The 26,420-nt window shown below is 39.3% G+C and overlaps 1 long non-coding RNA gene across 5 annotated transcripts; it reads left to right on the forward strand.

Moving 5' to 3' along the window:
* The first annotated feature begins 318 nt into the window (after positions 1-318).
* LOC138737677 (uncharacterized) lies at positions 319-21,364 on the forward strand. Of its 5 annotated transcripts, XR_011341137.1 has the most exons (5): positions 319-538; positions 837-946; positions 5,038-5,090; positions 18,595-18,779; positions 21,055-21,364. It is a non-coding gene; the product is annotated as an uncharacterized lncRNA (long non-coding RNA). The 5 variants fall into 5 exon arrangements; XR_011341140.1 differs by lacking the exon at positions 5,038-5,090; XR_011341139.1 differs by lacking the exon at positions 837-946.
* Positions 21,365-26,420: the final 5,056 nt, after the last annotated feature.

A 26,420-nucleotide genomic window follows, 5' to 3' on the forward strand; every position in this document is an offset into this window, starting at 1 on the left:
TCATGAAAAACACAAGCCCTTTTTATGGAGTGTTACAGAGTTCTGTGTTGTGTATTGGCCTATGTGTTGTGTGGTTTAATGTTAAACAGTGACAGTTTGCCTTAGAAAGCCAAGGTGAAGGTGGACTGCTGAGAGAGTGGGAGGGACTGATCATGTGCAGAAAATGATCTAAAGATTTCTGGACTTGGACGTTAAACCACCACTGGGGGTGCTGTGGAGTGGAAGAAGGGCCAGAGCATGAGTCATGATCTGGAGGACAGTTTAGAATGTTGGGATTTCAAAAAGGATGAACATTCCAAAGGCAGCCAGAAGGATCCAGACCAAGCCACTTGTTTATCTCTCTGCAAGCAACACAAGACAACTTTGAATTTTGTGCGCGCGCTCTCTCTCTCTCTCTCTCTCACTCTCTCTCTCTCTCTCTCTCTCTCTCTCTCTCTCTCTCTCTCTCTCTCTCTCTCTCTCTCTAAAGATCTTTTAGCTTCAGTTTACCAAACAAACTGAATTTTGTTTATGATCTTTGCTTCAGCTGAGATCGAAGGTTTGTGAGTCTTGTGTGTTTTGTATTTGTTTTGTGTCTAAGTTTTTCTGTGGGCTGATTGGAAGTGTAGCTTAGACTTTAATTACATATGTTATATTTAGGCTGGGGAATTTATTAGTTTTACACTGTTATAGAAATTTGCATAGTAACCAGTGGGCATTGTTATAAAAAGGGGGGGGGATGTTTTAATTAAAGTTTGAAGGTGAATTTATTGTTAATAAAGTAATTGTTCATCTTTACCCCTGTGTGATATGCCTTCTTTGTGGTTGCTGGTTTGATCTTGTAACATAATTTGCAGGCAACGTCCAGGATCAAACCAATTTGGAAGTTTTAGGGGAAATTGACTTGTGCTTAGTTGTCAGTTGTCTGAGTTTGACTCAACCTCCAGCTTGAAATTAAAAATAAACGGTGAGTATATAAATCCCCAGCAGAAAAACCAGCCACTATGAATATTGACTAGTTCATAGCTAACCCTTCAGTGGTTAATTTTAAAATGGCTAAAAAGTCAGAACTGATGGTTATAGTTGGCAAGTTAAAACTTCTTACAGTAAGAACTGGGATGAAAATAAGGAAATTGCCCGAAAGATTGTTAAGTACTATGGAGGAAAGGGGTTATTTGAAGAAGCTGCTTTAGAACAGTTTCTAAAGGAGAAAACTTCAGAGGAAGTAAAGTTGGCTTAGAGAAAACTAGAGTTAGAGAAAAAAAGAGAGGCAGAAAGGAAGCAGTAAGGCAGGCAGAAAGGGAGGAGAGAGAGAAAGAATGGAAGCATGAGCTAGAACTAGATAAATTAAAGCTGACCCTAACACAAGGAGAGGGAGAAGTGAGGTTAGTTCCTCCATTTGAGGAAGCTGAAATAGACCAGCATTTTGAGAAAGTAGCTGTAAATTTAAAATGGCCACCAGACCAGTGGTCACTCCTGCTACAAAGAGTTTTTAAAGGAAAAGCCCAACAGGTGTATTTGTGACTCACTATACAGCAAGCAACTGATTATGAATTTGTAAAGCAGGCTATACTCCGATCTTATGAACTAGTCCCAGAGGCTTATAGACAAAAGTTCAGGAGTTTAAAAAAAGCAGCAACCCAATCTTACCTGGATTTTGCTTATAGGAAGGTTGTGTGTTTTGATCGGTGGTATGCCGCAATGAAAGTAGAAAATAACTTTGATTTATTGAGGGAAATCATTCTGATTGAGGACATTAAAAATTGTGTTCCTGATGATATTCAGGTGTACTTGGCAGAGAAAAATATAAAAAACTTGGCAAGAATTGGTTAAAATCGCAGAGGAATATGCTTGAACCCACAAGCCTAAGTAGACACCAGGGAAAACCTTTCAAAGGAATACTGCTGATAATCCAACTAGAGCAGAAAGAAAAGCTGGAAGTGAGGTTAAAGGAAAAGAGGAAGAGAAATGGGTGAAGGAAACATTTTTGAGTGTTATTTACCACTATTGTAAGAAGCCAGGGCACATAATAGCAAATTGTCCTGTACTGAAAAGAAAGAAAGAGAAAGGGGAGGTACCAACTGCCTGTGTTCAGAGTTAGAAAGTTAGGGATATTTTTAAACCATTCATGACTGAAGGATTAATTTTGGTTAAAGAAGGATCCAATCAAGTGCCAGTTAAAATCCGGTGGGATACTGGAGCAGACCAATTGCTTGTATTAAGTAACGTTTTCAATTTTGATGAGGAGACCGATACTGGAGATGAGAATTTAATTAAAGGCATCGGTGATCAAGCAGAGCCTATACCTTTACATCGAATAGTGATGAAATCAGACTTAGTTAATGGCCCGGTTACGATAGGGATAAGATCAAGTCTGCCGGTGGATGGAGTTTCTCTTTTGTTAGGAAATGATTTAGCAGAGGGTAAAATCATACCTGCGGTGAAACTCACAAGTAAACCAGAAATCTACCCTGCGTGTGCCATGTCTAGAAAAAATGTAGAGGTAGAGAAAGTCTGTGATGATCCTGTAGTGGAGGCAAGCATTGAGGACAAACCTAAGGATCCAGCTTGGCTGTTGTCAAGAGAAGAATTAATAGCTAGACAAAAGCATGATCCTGATCTTGCTGAGATAAGAGATAAGATTCTGTCTAACCAGGAATTTGAAACTGTTCCAGTAAGTTACTTTGTTCAAGATGGAATACTGATGAGAAAATGGCACCTTTACAACCCATCTATGTTTTCAGGGAGCACTTCTCAAAAGTGATAGTGGATTGTGTTGGGCCATTGCCAAAAACCAAAATGGGAAATGAATATTTGTTAACACTCATGTGCACAGCTTCAAGGTTTCCAGAGGCTATTCCCCTGAGAAACATTAAAGCAAAGATGATTGTGAAGACTATGCTAAAATTTTTCACACTCTTTGGCCTACCAAGGGAAATTCAATCGGACCAAGGGAGTAATTTTATGTCTGGAATATTTCAACAGGTGTTGTATGAATTGAGAGCCCATCAAATTGTGTCATCTGCTTATCATCCCGAAAATCAAGGGGCCTTGGAAAGGTTCCATTTAACTGTAAAAACTATGATGAGGGCTTATTGCGTGGAAAATTGGGATGAAGGAATCCATTTGAAATTGTTTGCTGTTAGAGAGGCAACTCAGAAGTCTCTGGGCTTTAGTCCATTTGAGTTGGTGTTTGGTCATGAAGTCAGGGGTTCATTACTATTGTTGAAGAAACAGTGGATACATAATGATATACAATCAAATCAGTTGGATTATGTTTTCAAATTTAAAAACAGATTACATCAGGCTTGCGAGATGGCAAGGAAAAATTTAAAAAACTGATCAGGGAAAATGAAAATTTGGTATGATCAAAAAGCAAAAATTAGGGACATTAAACCTGATGACAAAGTATAGGTTTTGTTTCCAAAGCAGTCAAACCCTTTGAGAGCTCAGTTTTCAGGACTATATAAGGTGAAATCAAAAATTTATCAGGTCACCTATGTCATTGAGACACCTGATCATCGAAGAGAGACACAGGTCAGTCACGTGAACATGCTTAAACCTTACTTTGAGAAAATGACTGAGGAGGAGACTAGGATTCCAACCAAGGTGCTAGTTATAGAGGAAAGTAAGGAGGAGATAAGTTTTGTGGAAGGTCATGGAGCACAGAAAGTGATAAGCCCCAGGCTGGAAAATTCTATAGTTTTGCAAAACTTAGATACCAAGTTAATGCATTTGACGAAATCAGAAATGGAAGAAATGAAGACATTACTTCTGAAATTTAAGGATATATTCCCAGATGTTCCAAGAAAAACTACTGTGTCTTGTCATGATGTGGAGGTCAGTGATGCTAAGCCTATTAAGCAGCATCCTTACTGAGTTAATCAGGAAAAGAGCAGATTGTTGGATCAAGAGGTGGATTATATGCTCAAAAATAACATCATCTGAAAATCAAGTTCAGACTGGAGTTCACCCTGTGTTCTGGTGCCTAAGCCAGAGGGCTCAATTAAGTTTTGTACAGATTATTGAAAGGTAAACATGGTAACAAAGACGAATGTGTTCCCTATCCTCAGAATAGACGATTGTATAGATAAGGTGGGGAAGGCTAAATTTCTTACAAAGATTGATCTCTTAAAAGGATTCTGGTGTGTTTCTTCAACAGAGAGAGGCAGGGAGATTTCTGCATTTATTACATCTTCGGGGATTGTATGAGTATAAAGTTATGCCTTTTGGGATGAAAAATGCACCTGGCACATTTCAGAGAAAGATTATTGCAGTAATTCAGGGTTTAGAGCACACAGAAGCCTATAATCGATAATTTAGTAATTAGTATGGATACATGGGAAGAACACATGCTTGAATTATTTCAGAGACTGGTGAAAGCACACCCTAGAGTGAATTTGCACAAGAGTGAGTTTGTACATGCCACTGTAATTTATCTGGGTTATGTGGTAGGACAGGGACAGGTGGCACCTGTTGGAGAAAAAGTATTGGCTATCACTGTGTTCCCTATCCCCGGTAATAAGAAAGCTCTTTAGAGATGTCTAGGTATGATTGGCTACTATCATAGATTTTGTAAAAACTTTGCAGAAATTGCACTCCCATTAACAAAACTAATTGGAAAGACAGAAAAATTTATCTGGTCAGATGGATGCCAGGAAGCGTTTCTGAAATTAAAGGCCATTTTATGCCATCAGCCTGTACTTTTGTCCCCTAACTTTGAAAAGCCATTCTTTTTAGCCGTGGACACCAGTGACGAAATGGTTGATGCTGTATTGTTACAGAAGAAGGATGGTGATGGGGTAGAACATCCTATTTTGCACTTCTTGAAAAAGTTTAATGACCATCAACGAAATTACTCGACCATTGAGAAGGAGTTATTAGCACTTGTTTTAGCATTGCAACATGTTGATGCGTATATTTGTACTGCTCAAAAAACATTAATAATATATACTGATCATAATCCATTAGTTTTTTCTGTCTAAAATGAAAAATAAGAACAGATGGTTATTGAATTGAAGCCTACTATTACAAGAGTATGATTTAATTATTACACAGATAAAGGGGATGAATAATGTGATAGCAGATTGTTTGTCAAGATGTAAATCTGGGTAGGTATGAATCTAATCATATACTTATTGTAAAAAATGGACTGTTTATATTATTTATGTAATACTTCCATTAATTGTTAAAAATTTGTTCTTGTGGACCAATTGTTTTTAAGCAGGGGAGGTGTTACAGAATTCTGTGTTGTGTATTGGCCTATGTGTTGTGTGGTTTAATGTTAAACAGTGACAGTTTGCCTTAGAGAGCCAAGGTGAAGGTGGACTGCTGAGAGAGTGGGAGACGGACTGATCATGTGCAGAAAATGATCTAAAAATTTCTGGACTTGGATGTTAAACCACCACTGGGGGTGCTGTGGAGTGGTAGAAGGCCCAGAGCATGAGTCATGTTCTGTAGGACAGTTTAGAATGTTGGGATTTCAAAAAGGATGAACATTCCGAAGGCAGCCAGAAGGATCCAGACCAAGCCAGTTGTTTATCTCTCTGCAAGCAACACAAGACAACTTTGAATTTTGTGCGCTCTCTCTCTCTCTCTCTCTCTCTCACTCTCTCTCTCTCTCACTCTCTCTCTCTCTCTCTCTCTCAAAGATCTTTTGGCTTCAGTTTACCAAACAAACTGAATTTTGTTTATGATCTTTGCTTCAGTTGAGATCGAAGGTTTGTGAGTCTTGTGTGTTTTGTATTTGTTTTGTGTCTAAGTTTTTCTGTGGGCTGGTTAGAAATATAACTTAGACTTTAATTACACATGTTATATTTAGGCTGTGGAATTTATTAATTTTGCACTGTTATAGAAATTTCCATAGTAACCAAGTGGGCATTGTTATAAAAGGGAGGGATTTTTGAATTAAAGTTTGAAGGTGAATTTATTGTTAATAAAGTAATTGTTCATCTTTACCCCTGTGTGATATGCCTTCTTTGTGGTTGCTGGTTTGATCTTGTAACAGGAACAACACTGCTTTGAAGCCAGCTCAATGAGCAATGGCCATCTTTGTCACCCATAATCCCCACGCAGCTAGAACTGCTCTGGGAAATGCAGAATGGTTCCAGCTGCATTAAGGATTATGGGTAATGAAGATGGCCATTGATCCCGCATTAAAACAAAAAAGAGGCTCACCCTGCCAGGCTCGTCTGCCTCCTTCAGGCCCAGCTTGCCTGCCTGTGGGCTGCTTCCCATCATCTGGTCTCTCTGCACCAGCTTGGCTGCCAGGAGGCTTCCCATCACCCAGCTCTTGCTGCTGCTTGGGCTCAGCTGCTCCCTTCTCTCCCTCTGGCACCACCTTTTCCTCAGCACTGGCTTAGTTTCTCCTCCTTCTTCATGAGCCATGGACCTCAGCACCCAAGTCCCTTTGTCCTCTGGTCTCAGCAGCTCAGCGGATTTCGACTCTCCTTGCCCCAACTGGGCCTCCCACGCTCTTCAGGCTGTGTTCTCTCCACTCTCTCTCCCCACTCACCTACCCGAGTCACGCTGCTGCTATCTCCCTGTCTCCTTCCCAAGTCACGTTCTATTCTCACTCTCTCCCTGCTTGTCGCCTGAGCTGGGTTCTCTCTTTGCTCTCTCCCCACTCACTGCTGGAGATGCATTGTCTCCTCGCTCACTCTAGAATGCTGTCCTGCACTAAAACATTTTTTGTTTACATAGGTTTTTCATTTTCGGATAAAGGGATAAGGACCTCTAACTTAAAAAGCAAACTGCAGCAGATTTTAAAAATCTTTAAAAAAAACACAAACTACTGTAATTACAGTAAAACCCTTGTTATCCAAAATTCAAGCCACTGGCAGCCTCAAGCAACAGGAAAAAAAATTTGAGGAAAATAAATTTAAAAATTGAAATAAATAAGAATAAAATAATAGGTAAAAATAATTAAGTTAAAAATTGTAAAAGTAAATGTTCTTTGAAGAAAAGCAGAAACATCTGGTGAAGATGGGAGCAAATATTTAGGCAGCAGAGGGTCTTGGTTGTGCTTTGCTTCTTGCAGCTGTTTGAATAAATTTGTATTTGAATAAAATGGCATCGCCCAGGATGAAAAGTTGGTTGATGTCACTCACCATTGGGGTGAATCCCTTAAAGTTTCCCCTTAGCCCTGTTTAGTAAGAGTCGCCCTAGTCAGAGTCTTTATGTGCAAACTTGTGAAAAGGGAGTTTATTATCTATAATGTTATTGTTCATCTCTCAGTTCTGCAGAGGGGGAGGAATCTGCAGATGCAGTGACGGTTAAATATTTTCAAAGAATGGGACTGAAAATAAAGTAAATACTTTAAGGTTTATATATTCATGCAAGTGAATTTTGTTCAATGTAAATACAGCATAGTATTTTTTCTTTTGTCTTTTAAACTGTTCATTCATTTTTTTTGAATACTTTATTTTAAAATTTTAAAAAATTGTTCATTCCTAATACAGGTTTATTAGTTAGGCATTGCAAGTGTACATCTTAAGCAACTGGAAAATATACTTATCAGGCATCTACCAATCCCCAATGGTGCCGGACACTCAGAAGTCAGGCAGCATCTATGTCATGGGAATTGGTGTTGATATTACAGGTCAATGACTTTCTGATAGAACTTGGACTATTGAGAGACTAATCAGAGAATGGGAGAAGGGACAAAGAAAACAAAATGATGGTTCTGTGATAGATGGAATTTTGGAGATGTTAAATGACACACATGGTGGTTGAGGCAACTGAAAGAGGGTGGAAAAGACTAGTGCATGTCACAAGATGTGTCAGGGGAAGTGTATATATGAAATCTGAAATTATAAGAATGAGAAAAACACTTAACACTAGAAATGAGAGCCACCAAGCTGGAATGGTTGACATCTGAAATGATCACACTAAAGATGAAGTGATGGTGCTAGAATAATGTAGAAGGCCAAGGACAGAGAGCTATGAGTGTGAGTGTGAGTGTGAGTGGAATGGAGCATTAATGTGACAAGCGTCACCCTGCAGATTGAATGAAGGTGTTCTGCAAAGTGGTCGCATAATTTGCATTGGGTTAATCAATATAGGAAGGACCACTTCATGATTATTGAATTCAGTGCACTGAACTGGTAAAAGTATAACTCCTCATGGTGCTTGGAAGAAGTGGTTGGTATGAAGGGAAAAGGTAAAAGTTTCACAGGAAGGTGCTGTGTGAAGGGGAGTGGACATCAATGCTGTTGGAAGAGTGAACAACAGAGATAATAGACTTTTGGAAAGCTTAACGAGGAGGAAGTCTGTCTGTGGTAATTGCATCACATTGAAATCACTGAGGACGATCCAATAATATGGAGGAAGGTGGGGGAAGCTGAGGGCGAGGAGAATATGACCATTGTTCTGGGTGGGAAGAGGTGGGGTGAGAGCAGAATTACAGGAGAAGGACAGACTTAGTTGAAAGTCATTTCAACAATAACCAATTGGAAACCATGGTTTCAGGAAATATTAAGATATTTGGAATCACTGGGGTGGATGGTCTCCAAAGCAAATACAAGAAGGAGAAGCTGAGAAAATTAAATCCCTACAGGATGCAGGAAGGAAGGGGTGGAGTCAGTCCTGTGAAAGTCCAATGCTATAATCAGAATGTGTGGGATTGCTTGTTGAATACAACCACTGGCAGATCACTCTAGAGATTTGGGAAGGTTGGTGAATCCATGATTCAGTACAGGTGAAAGCAGGTTCATGGTTCTGAACTTCTTGGCAGGGAAGGCAAAATGGAGGAGAGAGTTTTCTATTTGTATCCAGATGGATGGTGAGTAACAGTTAAAACATGTAACTATAGGGTTGAATACTAAGATGTGGTGATAATGGAACAAAAATAATGTTATGTCTAGGTTCTCAATAATTGGAGCACTCCCACCCACTTTTCCATGTAATACAACCCTATAACTCACCCAAAATAAATTAGACCTCCTTCTTCATATACATTTGTGCCAGGACGCATTGTATTATAGCAATACTCCAGGAAGACTTACTCTCTATAGCTGACACACACTCTCAGCTATCCGACTATGACATCAACTAAACAAAATGCATGATTACTAACACATCTCTTTCTGTGAAAAAAACAGCACCTACTCAGTGTCAGCAGTAAGAGGCTGGTTGACGATAAGCATGAGGCAATTCTTTTAACTTCCCTGAGAAGAATATGCTGGGCATTATTAAATTAGCTGCTTCACTGCCCAATTATTTAAATTGATAGTATATGCAAGACTAATTTACATTTTCACTTCCCACTTTCTTTTCATCTCGATTCTACTGGTTATAGATGCTATCTATGTCCTTAATTGGTGAGCCACCAATTGAGAGTAAATAGAATGAATGGCAGCCATGCATCACACTCTTTGATGCTCAGGTGTACCAGCTCAGATACTGGGATGCTAGAGGCTGGGTTAGATATGACATTTATATGTTGTTTATCACTGAGTATGAGTAGTGTAGGCCATGACCTTTGAATTAAGACATTTTTCCTATTTCAGTCTTAAAGTCCTTATTCAATATCCCAAGACTCTGACCTCTTCCCCTCCTGTGATTGTAGTAAAAACACAGATATGCTGTAGGAACTTGCAGTATCCATAGGAAGTAAAGATATTAAACTGATGTTTTGGGCCTGCAGGTCTAGTCACCTCAATTTCTTCTGAGATTTCTCCTGCTTGGAATCTATCAAGTGAACCTCTGCTGCATTCCCTCAATGGTAAAAACATAATTTTCAAGTGAGGGGAGTAAAACTGCTCTCAATATTTTTGGTGTTGACTGAAAGAGGTCCTGTATTATTGTGCCAAACATAAGTAACCTTGAAGTCAAAGCCTCTTGCAATGAAGAATAGCATGCCATTTATATTCTTAACTGTTTCCTATGCCTTTACATTTGCTTTTAGTGACTGACCGATTTTCAACAACAGATTCCTTTGTACATCAACATTTCCCAATCTCTCACAATTTAAATTATATTCTGCTTACTGGTTTTTTTCCTACAGAAGTGGATAACCTCACACTTACATAGGATACATTATCTCTGCCATGTTTTTGTCAATTCATCTTACTTAAATTGCAGTCTTGTCTCCGCCTCAAAACTCACAATCCTACCTTATTTGTGTCATTCACCACTGTATAAGTATTACATTCAGTTCCCTCATCACTGATATATGTATGCATGCTTTGAATATCTGGATGATCCTTGTAGTTGCCCTTCTGTTACTCTCCTATTATACCCACCCCCTAACACTGAAAATGACCCATTTATTCGCCTCTCCATTTCTAAACTGTTTCAGAATATTGTGATCCAGTGTATTAACAAAGTTTATATCTTTGTTAAATGACTTGTTAGTTGATTGATTATTGAGACAAACCCAGACAATTTCTGTTACCCTCCTTTTTACAATTAAAAATAAACTGCTTAATAAAGAATGACTGAATGTCGTGTCTGCCAGGAACATGTAGCTCTGTGAAAAATGCTGGCAAAGAGGCAGTAAATTGCAATTATGATAAGCTTTTATAAATGTATTAAATGGTGTTCGGAGAAGACAAAACTATGTTAAAAGTATTACAATCAAAGCAAACAGTTGGTTAAAAAAATTGTAATATTCTTAGGGATATTACAAACAACGACTTTGGCAAAAATCATGCTTATTGTTAGTGGCAATGTGTCTTGAAAGAACCTAAGGTGATTTTTTTTTTACATATTACAGTAGCAAAACTGGCATGAACCCATGCCTATGTGTTATTTTTTTCCTAGAATGGAAATAACTGAACAGAAACATTGCACTGATTTTTCCTTCCTCTGTGGCTTGGATCTACTCCCATGTGCACAGTTAAGGGGATAAAAAGATTTTCTGCCTCTTCTCTGACATACGTTGTTAATGTTTTGTTCAAAGTAAGCAGTGTGCTCTTATTTGGCTGCAGTGGCAGACTGCAAAGCACTTAGCTGTGATCTGAGGAATGTACAACTGAGGACAATAAAGGTGTTTACTTAAGGCACCACTCTTCTCATGCATGCTTGGTTAAATGGACATTAGGAGGAAGACATCATAAAGAATGAAATACAAACCTGGCATTCTGTTTTTTTTTTCTGATGTAAGCAGAGCTGTGAATGTGATTAGTTACAATACATAGGTCACCACATGACATAACCATATATTCTCACCATTTGATGGGGTTGAGTTTTCAAGATGAAAGTATTCTGAGGTTTGGTTGTATGAAGAAAATCAGAACTATGCTAATTATCTTAAAACTCATATTCCTTTAAAATAAAGAATATGCCTGGATGGAAAGGAAAGGGGTTAGGTCCCCAAATAGTTCTTCCAAGTGAAGCCACACTTCACTTGTGAATCTGCAGGAGTCATCTGTGGTACCTGGTGCTCCAAGGCAAATAGCGCCTTTGGAAGACTACACAAAAGAGTCTGGAAAAACAACCAACTGAAAAACCTCACAAAGATAAGCGTATACAGAGCCGTTGTCATACCCACACTCCTGTTCGGCTCCGAATCATGGGTCCTCTACCGGCACCACCTACGGCTCCTAGAACGCTTCCACCAGCGTTGTCTCCGCTCCATCCTCAACATCCATTGCAGCGCTCACACCCCTAACGTCGAGGTACTCGAGATGGCAGAGGTCGACAGCATCGAGTCCACGCTGCTGAAGATCCAGCTGCGCTGGATGGGTCACGTCTCCAGAATGGAGGACCATCGCCTTCCCAAGATCGTATTATATGGCGAGCTCTCCACTGGCCACCGTGACAGAGGTGCACCAAAGAAAAGGTACAAGGACTGCCTAAAGAAATCTCTTGGTGCCTGCCACATTGACCACCGCCAGTGGGCTGATAACGCCTCAAACCGTGCATCTTGGCGCCTCACAGTTTGGCGGGCAGCAGCCTCCTTTGAAGAAGACCGCAGAGCCCACCTCACTGACAAAAGGCAAAGGAGGAAAAACCCAACACCCAACCCCAACCAACCAATTTTCCCTTGCAACCGCTGCAATCGTGTCTGCCTGTCCCGCATCGGACTGGTCAGCCACAAACGAGCCTGCAGCTGACGTGGACTTTTTACCCCCTCCATAAATCTTCGTCCGCGAAGCCAAGCCAAAGTAAAAAGTAAGTAATAGTGAAAACATTCATATTATAACCATCTTACAATAAAACAAGTAAAAATACTAGTGCACGAAAAATAAGGCAGTATCTATGGTTCATTGATTATTCAGGAATCTGATGGCAGTGGGGAAGGAGCTGACCTTGTGACATTGAGTGCTCATATTTAGGTTCCTGTACTTTTTTCCCAATGGTAGCAGAGTGAAGAGGGTACAGCCTGGGTGATGGGAGTCTTTGAGGATGGAGGCTGCCTTTTTAAGACACCGCCTCCTGTAGATGTCCTCAATGGAGTGAAGTCTGGTGCCTGTGATGTCGCAGTCTGAGTTATCAACCCTCTGGAGTTCATTCTTGTGCGGAGAGTTGGCAACTCCATACCAGGGAGTGATGCATCCAGCCAGAATGCTCTCCACACTACACCTGTAGAATGGCTTTAACATTGACCTCCAGTTTCTATTAGGCCCCTCCTACATCTCTCTCTTTTCCTATCCTCTCTCTCCTTTCCTCTAGCTCCCCATCCTGTTTCCTCTCCATTCAGAGATCTACCCCCCTCCCCTATCACTTTTCAGTATTTTTTTCTTCTGCCTTCCCACCCATATTCACCTATGACCTTTTGCCTGTTGGCCTGTCCTCCTCCCTGGCCCTTCTTCCCTCCTCTCCTCTCCCATCTTTTTATTTAAGTGTTTGCCTACTGTTTGCTTATATCTTGAAGAAGGACTCATGGCCAAAATGTTGGTTGCCGTTTGCTTCCTAGGGAAGCTGCATGACCTGGAGTGTTTCATCAGCATTTTTGTGTATTGAACTAAAATCTCAGAGTTTGTGGACATGCCTGTTTAAAAAAAAAATATCACTGTGGTTTTCATGAAATATTATGGATCTAAATCTCTGACCCTCTTTTACTCAGTGTGGATTCTATCTGTGTTTCCAGTATGTTCTTCTTTTGTTTTCTTTTCCTATTAATATCATATTTCCAGTGTCATAATGATGTCTGTGTCTGCCTGCAAAGGGTCATTGATGCAACAGTGCATTGTGTGTTGACCGATGCTGTTGACGCCTTCGGTTACAGCTTAGAGTGGGTGATGCATAGAAAGTATTAAGTGTGACTGCCATTCCAATGATGGAGATTTATCTGTAGGTTAAATCATGAGTCATAGCATCCGCCCAGCCATTGCTTCTCTGACTTTTTCATGCTATAAATGTCTCTAACAAATTCAAGGAGATCTAATGTTGTGAAACTAGATTTGTCATTCATTCAAAAGCAAATAAAAGTCAGTAAAAGTAGTCAATAATTTTTCTTTCTTTTTAATTTTTTTTTCATTGAGTTTAAGCTATAAATGTGGATACAAAATTTTGAGAATATAGAAGTATAAATAAAAAAAACAAGTTGATGGAATTACATTAAAAAGTTCCTTGATCGACCTAAGAAACAAATAATTAATTTGTCTATAATAACCACGTTAAACACATATTTACCAGGTTAAGCCAAATAAAAATTGATAAAAAGAAAATAAAAGAAAAAAAAACTAAATCTAATTTACTCCTTCCCTCAAATCAAAGTTACCTCATATAAAAAAAAGGCAATTGTGGATCTGATGGTGACCTCCAGACATCAGACCGAGGATCTCTGGAACATTGAAAATTCTTAATTCTTCCAGTCATGAGAGGATTCTATGAATGGGCCCCACATCTTTATAAATTGAGACTTTCTATCTTTAATGTTGTATCTAATTTTCTTCAAGCTTAAGTAGGACATTACATCATGTAACCACTGTATAGTGTAGGAGAAGAATTATCTTTCCATTTCAGTAAAATTGCTCAACGTGGTAAATACTAAAACTATCTCCTGAGTTGCAGACAGAGGTATATCTGGCTCACATGAAAAACCAAACAAAGCAATTAACAGACAAGCAATTAATCTTAAAAATCATTGATAAAGTTTGTACCAAATCTCTCTAAACTTGGGCACTCCCAAAGCACATGGATCAATGAAGTTTCAAAAATTTTACACCTCTCATATAGTGGATCAATATCTGCAAAAAACTGAGATAATTTAAGATTGGACATAGAGTTCTATATACCTCCTTATATATAATAAGCAGTGTCTTGCACAAAATGAGGAATCATTCAACAAACTGAGAGTAGAGAACCAATCTTAATCTGAAAATGTTATGTTCAGATCTTGATTCCAATCATTCTTAATCCCAGCCATGGAGGTTAATCTTAAATCCAATAAATCATTCTTAATGTATAATATTAAACCACCATGAAAAAAAGTAAGTTAAAAATACACCAAGAATATTAGTATTTAAGATTAGAGGAAAATCAGAAAGCTTGAACAGAAAAAAATGTCTAACTTGTAAATATCTAAAAATATGTCTGTTTGAAAGATTAAATTTGGCTGATAATTGTTCAAAAGAGGCAAATTTATATTGAATAAAAAGACTTTGGACACCTAATCTTTACCATCCCTTAAAACCTACATCCAGCAGATGATTATTTATAATTTGACTAGCTAGAGAAAAACTATTAAAGCTAAAGAACTTTCTAAATTGAGCCCATATTTTCAACCTATTTCTCATTAACGAATCATGTGTCAATTTAGAAATGGAAAATGGTAAGAAAAATCCTAAAATTGCCAAAAACTTCAGTTCAATTTCCACCCAAGAAGGGTGATTCACTGACATCCAAATGTAATAATAAAAGTAAAGAACGTGTGCTGATCATCCAATAATAGGATCTAAGGTCTGTAAGAGATAATCCTCCATTCCTTATATCTTTTAAAAGATGGGCTTTATTTATACTTGTTTCCCCCCTCCCGCACCATATATAAGTAGAAATAAACAAATCTAATGAAGTAAGAAAAGATTTTGGGATAAAAATTGGTATGGGTTGAAAAAGCTACAGAAATTTAGGTAAAATGTTCATTTTAATCAAATTAATCCAACCCGCCATTGTAATCGATAAGGGTGAACATCCAGATAGTAGTAATTTAATCTTATTGAGTAATATAAGAAAATTCTCCTTCGCTAAATTTTTGTAACTTTTTGTAATTGTAATTCCTAAATATTGGAATTGATCTTCCATTATTTTAAATGGAAAATTAGAATAGCTTGTAAGAGAACCTTTTAAAGCAGTGGTTTAATCTCTTTCTTCCCACTCACATACCACTTTAAGTAATCCCTATGCCATCGGTGCTCTGTGATTAGTAAAGGATTGCTTAAGGTGGTATGTGAGTGGGAAGGGAAGACCCAATTTTGCTCTAGACCCAATTTTGCTTGAGAAAAATTATCATTGACCCATTTCCTTTGGAGTTATGGAACCACACATCTACAAGTCAATTAGGTACGATTAAAACAGTGGTTTTCGACCTTTTTCTTTCCACCCACATACCACCTTAAGCAATCCCTTACTCATCACAGAGCACCTATGGCATAGGAATTATTTAAAGTGGTATGTGAATGGGAAGAAAAAGTTTGAGACCCACTATTTTAACGGTAAATGTTCACTCTTATTTAAATTTAATTTATAACCTGAACGCTGACTAAATTGGTCAAAGTTAATATATTTGGTATCGAAACATAAGGATTTGAAATAAAAAAACAATAAATCATCTGTATAAAGAGATAATTTATGTTCAATTCCACATATAGTTATAACTTTAAATTCACTACAGAGAAATGTCAGAGAGTAACAGCTAATCATTCCAGTACCATGTCAAAAAACAAAGGACTTAATGGTAAATTGGTGTGGAACATGGAAGTGCAGGTTTGATTTCACTCGACTGTACAGGCTGAAGAAAAGTTTGTAAATTTATTAATGTTCCTGTTGCCAATTTTGTCCCACACAGCAGGATAGCAGCTCTAGAAAAATTTTCTAAATGTATTTCTCCATAATGAGAATCCATATTTTTGACAATCATTTACTTTGTTCCCAGTGAAGTTATCAACATCTTTCAGTTTCATTTCATTATGCATGAAAATGATAGATGGATAGGATAAAATAATAGAATGTTAACTGGAATCAATAGATCTCTAAAAAAATTGCAAGCTCTGCATGTAATGCCAGATGTTCTTAGAAATATTCTGAATTCTTAAATTCCATTAAGATATTGTACAGATATTTGAAAATTTTTTTTTAAAATAACACTCTTCTGATAATGCACAGACAACAGTTATTCATATATCAGTAATTTCATTTTATCCTATATTCAGGGAAATTATCACCCAATTTATCATTGAGATTTTGGAATGAATGGACCATATTAGAGTCCTGATAATTTCCAAGGCTGGCACTATTTTCATCCACTGGCCTCATTTCCAGTTCATCTACTGTTTCTACAGAAATTTATTGTGTATATCTGTATGACATCAATAATTCACAAAGCTTATAATTTACCACTTTATATTACAATGTACGACAGAGCTATTGTTAGTTAAATAAATATTTTATATAGCATTTTTCAGCATTCATTTTACATTATTAATATCCATTACTTATAGTTTTCAACTACAGTTTATTTAACAATTTTTTGCTGATCTTTTCACTTTATTGATTGTTTTGTTAAATCAACTCTTTGAACCAAAACCAAGTAAATACAGTAAGATGATATTACTGAATCTGGGAGCATTTGCTGAAATGCAATATGAACAACCAAAAAAAAAGAATTTTTAAAGTCTTTATCTGCTGATATTTTTTTTTAAATTATTTGACATAATGCTCAGTGCCAATAGTATGATATGATTGCACTTAACAGTTTAAAAGTCATTAACAGTAGCTCAATCTGTTTTATTTCATCATGTTGTCAGGTTCTGCTGTCATGACCATCTTATAATTTTGTTTCTTGTCTGGCTGATGTAAAATATTTAGAAGTAAGGCTTTGTCGAAGCTGACTTGCAAAGAAAAAATGCCTCACATTGGGAATTTGGATTTTTAAAATGTAATGGCTTAAATCATAAAATCTTTTGTACAGAGTATGTTAATCTAAAGCAAACACACTGCACCCTACATCAATCGACCATCATAGCTGAAGCTTGTCTGATATTTGAGAATATTTGGAGAAGGATATTAAATATATTTTCACAAGTGTAAGGTATGAAATATTATTTTGTAAGATATTAGTGAAGTTTATATGCATGAGAGTCCAAAAAGATTCACAAAAAAACAAAATAACTTTGAGGTCTTAGTTTTGTGACAAGAAAAATGGAAGACTTACATTTATGTTAGTCTTTTCTCAATCATTAAGAGTCCCAAACTGTTTTTCATTTAATGAAGTATTTTTTTAAACAGATTCATTGCTGTCATTTAGAAAACGGTTTTAGTTTTAGTAAGTTGTTAAAATAAAGATTGCTATGAAGGATTTTAGGAATGCTGTTTGGTTTGGGGACTATAACTTTCAATTCAGTTTATTCTCCTTAAGCTCACTGAACTTGTGCAGGACATATGTAAAAAATTACTTGCAGTCTATTTGCAATGGAAAATTATTTTTTATGGCACAGCTCCCTCACTAACAGAGAAGGTAAAATCTTTAGGTGCACAAATGCATACATTTTGCAATGGCTAGCTCAGAAATTTCAGAAATAAGCAGTCTTGAAAAATGCATACCCTGAAGAATGGGGGTAGAGGTTTGCCTGCTATGATTTTTTTTTTAAACTTTGGCTAAGTTATTGATACACTTTGTAAATATTTATTCTTCCTTTATGAAGTAAAATAATAGTGATTAAAGAAGATCCTGAAATTAATTTGGCACCATGTGTAATGAGATATGGTGCATCCACATACTACATTTACATGCATTGTGGATGAAAAATATGAGTTAAATGATCCAGTAACAAGAGTCATCCTGGATAAAATCCAACATTTTTCCTTGAATTCCATTTCCTTCTGCTTCTGCAGAGAGTTTAATTGAGGCATTAGATCAAATGTTGTGTAAAATACTGAAAGTGTGTGTTCACATATTTACAGGGGTGTGGGAGGTGGTTCTCTGAGACTTCCAGCTCTCTAAGATATTGTAAAACCCTGTTATGGTCAAAACTCTGCCAATTATCCAAAATATATTTAACCAAATATAAATTTAACAGCTAATATTAAAATTGAATACTCTACAGATGTAGATAAGGAAATGCTTGGCATTTTGGCCATGGAAGCAGAAAATATAAGACCACTGTTATCAACTGCTGATTCAGGTAGCCAGTGCAGAAATATGCATCATCAGTGGATAACATGAAAAACTGACAGGTACTCAAGAGGGTATTGTAGCTTGGTCTCATGGTGGTGTGACTGAGCCAGTTGTATTGACTGATAACCAATGTTCTGCTCTTCCTGTTTGCTCTGCTGCTGGATTCCCCACTGAGCCCAGTAATGGAGTAGTGGAGGGTCACAGGAGAGCCTGCATCGATTTATATTTCCTTTCTGTTTGATAGCAAGGTTGGCTGTCCTGCAAACAGCAAACTCTATTTTAATGACATTTAGCATTATTTTCCTTGTTTTATTTTTTATTTAAATCAATAGGTTTAAATCGGACATTTCTAAACTTCTACAAAAGCTCTCAAATGTTCCCAGGGGATTCCATGGAGTGTTGAAGTCTATTCACTGTCCAGAGCCTGCCCCACCTCTCTCAGATGAAGCAGCTCATCTGCCCACTACCCCATCCCAGAGCTGAAAGGACAAGATGACCTGGTCCACTGGATTTCACGGTGAATGGCATTGTTGGATTTTTTCTGTTGCCCTCTTGTAGTGTATCAGAAATGATTCTGAGTTTTGTTCTACACATTAATGGGTTTTATATTTTTGCATAAATGTATTGGGCATAAGAATCTGGTTTGAGAGCAGAGTTATGATTTGTTTTATATCTCAGATTTTTGACATTGTTTTGATAGTTTTCTTTCATGAGATAATTTAATTTATACTTATTGTTTATTAATGTTTTTTATGTACCTGTGTAGCTGAAGCAAACTGGAAGTGTCAATGCGTTTGTACATTGCACCTCTGAGTATGACAATAAACTCTCATCGTCATTGCAGTTCTATTTTGTTACTTTTCCTGTCTGCTAAAACTGTGTCAACTTGTTGTCTGTATGGGGCTGTTAAATATTCCAGATTTATGGCAATGTAATTACATCTTTTGGTCTAGTTATGTGGCAATTTTGTGAGCCAAGACAGGATTCTTAATTTTGGTTCAGTATCATTATGGTTAGATTTTCTGGTTTTGCTCCATGGGATTTTGAACATTTCCTTATTTAATAATAATGCATGTGCTAGAATACTCTTCAAACAAAAGCCTCAAGTTAGCCAACATCTTTGAATAATAAAACAGTGGCACTAATGTGAATGTGCCAAAATATATTTAGGTTGTGCAGTTTGTCGGTGTTGTAATGTGAGCTGAATTTTGGTAATGAGGTGAACTGGTTTTGTGGAAGTGTTGACACAATTCGAGTCAGAACTGTGTATTTGGATGGCTACGTTCAGGATTACCAGTGAATTCGTGGAAGGAAATGAGGATTGACTAGAGTATGAAGGAATGTTGCAACACTTTTTCTGTGCTAATGGAATTACTGAAGAGGCTAAGAAGTGCTTTAATCTCCTAAGTGTGTGTGTGGGGAAAGGACTTACAAATTGATAAAGAACTTAACCACAGAAACTGGGGGAAATTCCATTTGATGAGCCGGCCAAGCTCGTGGGGAGCCATCACAATCTGAAACCTTCTGTGATAGTCCAACAGTTTAAGTTTCACAGCTTTCTCAGGAAACCAACACAATCTATGGCCAATTTTGTGGCTGAGCTTCAGAAACTATCGGAGAATTGTGATTTTGAGGCAATATTGGATGATATGCTCCATGATAGATTAGTATGCAGCATTAATAATGATGCCATACAACAACTTGTTGGGGGAAACACCACCGCTGATTTTTAAGAAAGCCTGAGAGATTGTCCAAGGCATGGAGATGGCTGCTAATAATGCCAAGGATATCCAGAAAGGACATGGGGGTCACAGTCAGCGTCAGTATACCAAGTCAGGAGGGAGACTGGTAGACAGGCAAAGTGAGTGGAATGTTTTTGGTTTGGAGGGATGCACTATGCAAATGAGTGCAAATTCAAAGACACCATCTGCTATGGTTTTAGCAAAAAAGGACATTTAGCTAAGAAGTGCAAGAGTTCAAAGGGTAAGGTGAGGGCTGGGCAGAGGAAAGCTCAATGGGCTCCAGCAGCTATACACTACCTAGAAGAAGCGGATGAAGGCACAATGTGTACTTACAATATATTTGGAATGGAAAAAGATGAGGAACCAACTGAACCATATTCTGCCACAGTCACTGTCATATTAAGTTTGAGATTTATTCAGGGGCCACAGCATCAGTCATTAGTGAGGAGACGTACAGGAGGACATGGGGGTCCAACCTACCTCCCATCAGACCATCAAAGCTCAAACTCAGGACCTATACGAGGTAGCCCATACCTTATTTAGGGGTATTATATGTGGATATTTCAGCCGAAGGTTAGAAGGCGGAAGCCAGGCTGGTGATAGCTAAGGGTAGCTACCCAGTCTTTTGGGCAGAGATTGGCTTCACAAAGCCAACTGTCAAGGTATTAAGTATGCACACACTACAGAGGAATTCTACAGGAGTACAGTGACATTTTCAGAAATGATCTGGGCACATTGAAGGGCATGACAGTGAAGGACTCTCTTAGCATCAAGCTTTCATGTTTCTTGTTTAAATGTCACCTTAAGCCACAGACTACATCTGCCCGTACTCCAGCAGAGATCCTGATGAGGCATAGGCCCAAGTCAAGATTAGAGCCATGAAGGCAAGAGTGGAGAGGAAGCAAGAAAAGCAGGAGGGCTATGATCAACATGCGTGAGAAAGACAGTTTAACCCAGATGACAATCAGGAATGGCTACCCAGGGTTACTCTTAAACAGAGTGGGCTCATCTCCTTTGTTGTTAAGCTGACTGATGGATGTGTTTTCGCAGGCATCAGGACCATGTGCAATTGCAACATGAGGCGGACAGAGAGAGAGATGTTGGCAGAGAGGTCTTGGTCCCCTGAAGAGGATGGACATCCCCACATGGACACACAGACCCATCTATTGCTCCCAAAACCAGATCCACCCAAAACACCTTCGTCAGCGGTGCCTGCTGGGTTATCGGGGGTAGTGCACAGCGCACTCACAAACCTGCTGACAGACTGAATCTTTGATTGGACAGTTTTTTTAGTAGACTGATGTGGAATCTGCCAAATTTTTTAGATGTTTCTATATTATTAAATTTTGCTGAGATGTTATGTTTTTTGGGTGTTTTGGAATATTTTATTTAAAATTTAAACAACCATGATCACACACATAATACAATTATACAAACTATACCTTCAAGACAAACATGGCTTGTATAAAAACCCCTCTAATCTACCCCTATCACCTTATATTAATATTACCACCCCCTCCCCCCCAACAACCCAACCCTTATCTATAACCACACTCAATCTTGAAGAAGAAAGGAAATAGAAAGAAAATGAGAAGAGGAAAAATAACCAAAAATATCAATAATCAAAGCATCTGGTGGGAAAACCTTGCCACAACTAGGTACAAATCTTTATAATTTCAAATCAAAATAATCCATATAAGGGCTCCAAACCTTCCTAAAAGTAGAATATTTATCTCTCAAGTTATACATTATTTTTTTCTAAAGGAATGCAAGATCTTAATTCTGAATACCATCTCTGTAAATTAAGTTCTATCTGGTCTTTCCAAGTAATTGCAATATACTTCCTCACTAATGGTAAACCAATCTTAAAAAAGCTATTTGAAATTTATCAAAACAATTTTCAAACAAATTGTACTTATATCATCAATTAAGAAGACTTTTGGATCCAAAGAAAACTTAATTTTCAAACTATCTTGAAGAAATTTCTTAACCTGAGACCAAAAATGTTTAACTTTTTCCACATAGTCATATTGAATGTAAAAAGATCCCTTTATCCTTCTTACATCAAAAACATAAATCAGAAGAAATCAAGTTATCTCTTTTTAGACATTCTGAGGTTAAATATAATTGATATATCAAATTATAATGTACAAGCCTATATCAATCATTAATAATCTTTGTCATGCTATCTTTATAAATAGTTTTCCAACTATCTGTATTATGCTAATATCAATTTTAGGAGAACGCAAGCTATTGTTTTTTTAAATTTTGGGCATGTTGTATTTTAAGGAGGAGAATTGTTGTAATGTGAGCTGTTTTTAAAGTGAGGCTGGGAGGGGTTTTACTTCCTGTCTGTCTTCTTTACTTCCTGTGTGCCTTGTATATAGGTTGGAGGCCATACTGTGTGTTGCAGAGAGAAAAAAAAAGTTTCTGTGTGTTTTGCTGTTCCAGGTAAAGTTTTTAGAGCTTTGTGGTGGAACACTGTAATACATACATTGTACTGGTTGGCTCACCCCGATACTGTAACTCCTCCCACTTAGAATTCCTAATAAAGGCAGTATCACCCAATCTCTTCCCTTAGTACTGCTTTGGAATCAGGCCAACAGCATGTAAGATGTACTTATAAGTCTATAGGGAATAAAGCCTGTTAATCTTGATTTCTCATCTGTTGGGTCTAATAGATAGTGCTACAATTTAATTGCTATACTTTCATACCTTGGACAAGGCTATTCAAGTGGACAAACTGGACACTGGCCCTAAGGATCCAGAGGCCTCCATAAAATTCGACCAGTAGCTGCACAGCCTGAACGCCTATATTCAGGAAGAAGTTGACAAGAGAGACCAGCTGTTTGCATAAGTTGGCCACTGCGTTTTCCAGATCATCAGGGACTGTAACACTTGGTCACCATGGGGCTCCTGTAAAAACAGTACTGGGCCCCAAAGATGCCAGATACCTTCTGGACAGCCTTCAACAAGCACCTGGTGAGTTCGTTGATGAATACATGTGGGCCATGTGGGAGATGGGGCAAGCTTGTGGCTGCACTGATGTTACAGCAGCCATCTACCAGAAGGAGCTGACCAGGGATGCCTATGTGGCCAGCTTTAGGTCTGACCCCATTAGACAAAGGCTCCTGATGAAGGGAAATCTGATCCTGCATGATGTGGTCGATCTTCCCAAATCACTAGAGACACCCTAACAGAACATGGAGGCTTACTCCTCTGGCCACACGGCCACCGCGTGGGGAGCATGGTTGCCTCGATGTTGAGCAACTGCTATCGCTGAGCACTCAAAATGCTACTACTGCAGCTGATATGCCCAGAGGGCAGCCCATACACTGTGTTCGAGGTAGACAGCCACCTTTACCATTTCCTCAGGGACCCCTTTGGAGTCATGAATGGTGTTTTGGTCTTCCAGAGGAAGATGGAGTGAGAAGAAATGTCCTGCCCGAAGTGCAACTTGCTCTGGCTGTGGAAGAAACTGACACTATGCAAGGGTATGTAGTGCTGCGTGCAGGCCATTTTGGAATGCATCATTTTTGGTTCCATTTCCGATCGTGGAGAATAACATGACAGGAACACGGGAATGAATGCCCAGGCTGGCCTCACTTCCACCTTCATTTCTGGCGATGATCGCGTGCAAATCATAGGGGCAGCCATCTTCAGGGCAGACATCTTGGAGGTTACCAATGCTCACATATAGCAACAGCGAGTCAGACAATGAGCTGACACTGGCATCTATCATTCTGGACCAGAGCAGCCTACATCAATTAACAAGTTCCACCACGGACATTGAGGTAAATGGCCAGAATATAAACTGCTTGTTTGACATGGGAAGAACTGAAAGCTTCATACACCCAGGCACTGTACAGCACTGCTCCCTCACAGTGACCGCAGTCCAGTGTAAAATCTTGTTGGCCTCCAAGTCACACTCAGCCAAAATCTGAGTGAGCTGCACAGTAACGTTAACCATGGGTGGCACCAAGTACAAGAAATTTAAATTGCTTGTTATGCCACTGGTCACACTGGGGCTGGACTTTCAGGGCCAACTTAAAAGTGTTCTGATGGAATATGATGACCCCCTACCCCTCCCTAATGGTCAATAATAACCAACTATTAAACCACCTGCCTGTCTCCCTGAACACAGCCAATCAGCGACCCAAACACCACCCAATGCTCATGACCTTGTGGTCTATCCACCCTCCAGGTCCCACTGGCCCCCCAACCCTGTTTGCAAACCTCACTCCTGACTGTAAGCCTGTGGCTACTAAGAATAGGTGATACACCCCCAGGGACAGAGCCTTTATCAAGGCTGAGGTTAAAAGACTCCTGGCAGAGGCCATCATAGAGCCAAGCACCAGCCCTTTGAGAGCGGAGATAAGCCCAAGATAGCCATAGACTACAGCCAGACCATCAACTTGGTCATCTACCCCCATTCCCTGATTAGCCAACATGGTGAATGAGATTGCCCAGTAGCAGGTCTTCTCCACCATCAACCTCAAGTTGGCCTATCACCAGCTCTAGATCCGCCCAGAGGACAACCCATACATGGTGTTCGAGGTGGACAGTCATCTCTACCCTTTCCTCAGGGTCTTCTTTTGAGTCACGAATGGTGTTTTGGTCTTCCAGAGGGAAATGGACCTGGACATGTGATCATCTGTGGCCATGACCAGTGGGATCATGACGCTAATCTGCAAAAGTTCCTCCAGACACCTTAAACCTCATATATAACCAGAAATGCATGTTTTGCACTTCATATCTGGCTATGCTAGGGTGCGTGGTGGAAGATGGAGTTATTGGACTTGACCCTGAGCATATGCGACCCCTGCTGGAGCTCCCACTCCCCTATAAGCTCAAGGCCTTGAAAAGATGCTTGGGGTACATTTCCTGTTATGCATAATGAGTCCCTAATTATGTGTACAAAACCTGCCCTCTGGTACTGCCTTTCCCCCATCGGCTGAAGCCCATTGGCCTTCACTCGCATCAAAGGCAACATTGCCAAGGCAGCAATGCATGCCGTAGATGAATCCATCCCATTTCAGGTGGAGAACGATGCATCTGACTTTGCCCTGGCTGCCACACTTAACCAGGCAGGCAGGCCAGTGGCATTTTTCTCCCATACACTCTAGAGCCCCAAACTCTGGCATTCAGCAATTGAGAAAGAGGCCCAGACTTTAGTGTAAGCTGTGCGCCATTAGAAGCATTATCTAGCCAGCAAAGCATTCACCCTGCTGACTGACCAATGTGCAGTTGCATTCATGTTTAACAACAAACAGTGGGGATAAAATAAAAACAACAAGATCCTGAGGTGGAGAATTGAACTGTCCACCTACAACTACAAGACCTTGTACTGGCCTGGGAAGCTCAATGAGCCTCCTGATGCCCTGACCTGGGGTACCTGCACCAAAGCACAAGCAGACTGCCTCCAGCCCTTCATAACAGCCTCTGCCACCTTGGAGTCACCAGGTTCCCATACTCAGTTGAGGACATCATGGAGCTGACCTGCAGCTGCCCGGTCTGTGCAGAGTGCAAGCTGCACTTCTAACGGCTGGAGAAAGCTCACCTTATCAAGGCCACCTGCCCCTTCAAATGTCTAAGTATGGACTTCAAGGGCCATGCATAATCTCTTCATACTCTTTGGATACCCCAGCTACATCCACAGTCACCAGGGTACCACATTGCACCAATATCTGCTGACCAAAGGCATAGCTATGAGCAGGAACAGCAGCTATAACCACCCCAAGGGAATGGCCAGGTGGAAAAGGAGAATGGCACCACTTGGAGGGCAGTCCTCCTGGCTCTCAAGTCAAATGGGCTGCCTGTCTCCCAATGGTGAGTTCCTCCTAGGGTATTCAATGCCACCAGGTCCCTCCTCTGTACTGCAACAAATCTTTCCCACGTGAAAAATTATTCTCCTTCCCCAGGAGGTCAGCATCGGGAACCATGCTACCCATCTGGCTGATGACCCCAGGGCCTGTGCTACTCCGGAGACACATCAGACTCACGTCACACAGAGCACTGCACAGGAGCCAACAGCTACACCACAGCCGGCACAGTGACGGTCAGTTCGATGGACGAAACCACCAGACAGGCTGGACCTGTAAATAGATACTTAATGGACTCTGACACTTCACCCCACTGGACTTTGTTTTAAAAGAAGGAGTGAAATGTCAGAGTTCGTTCCTACAAGCTTGAAATTGCCAAATGGTCCTTTTACAAAGCAGACGTTGCCACAGTTGGATACAGAATTATAGGATCTTCAGTGCTGCCAGAACCATTTCCAATTTTAGACATGCATAAAAGTCTCTACCAAAAATATTGGGGCCATCATGGGGCAGGTCTTCAAGAGTGCTACAAATAACAGAACAATAGACTTCACTGCCAGAAGAAGGTAGTTTTGTCTGGGGTGAAGTGATGTG

The sequence above is a fragment of the Narcine bancroftii genome, chromosome 6 (assembly GCF_036971445.1).
Source record: "Narcine bancroftii isolate sNarBan1 chromosome 6, sNarBan1.hap1, whole genome shotgun sequence".
NCBI lineage: Eukaryota > Metazoa > Chordata > Chondrichthyes > Torpediniformes > Narcinidae > Narcine > Narcine bancroftii.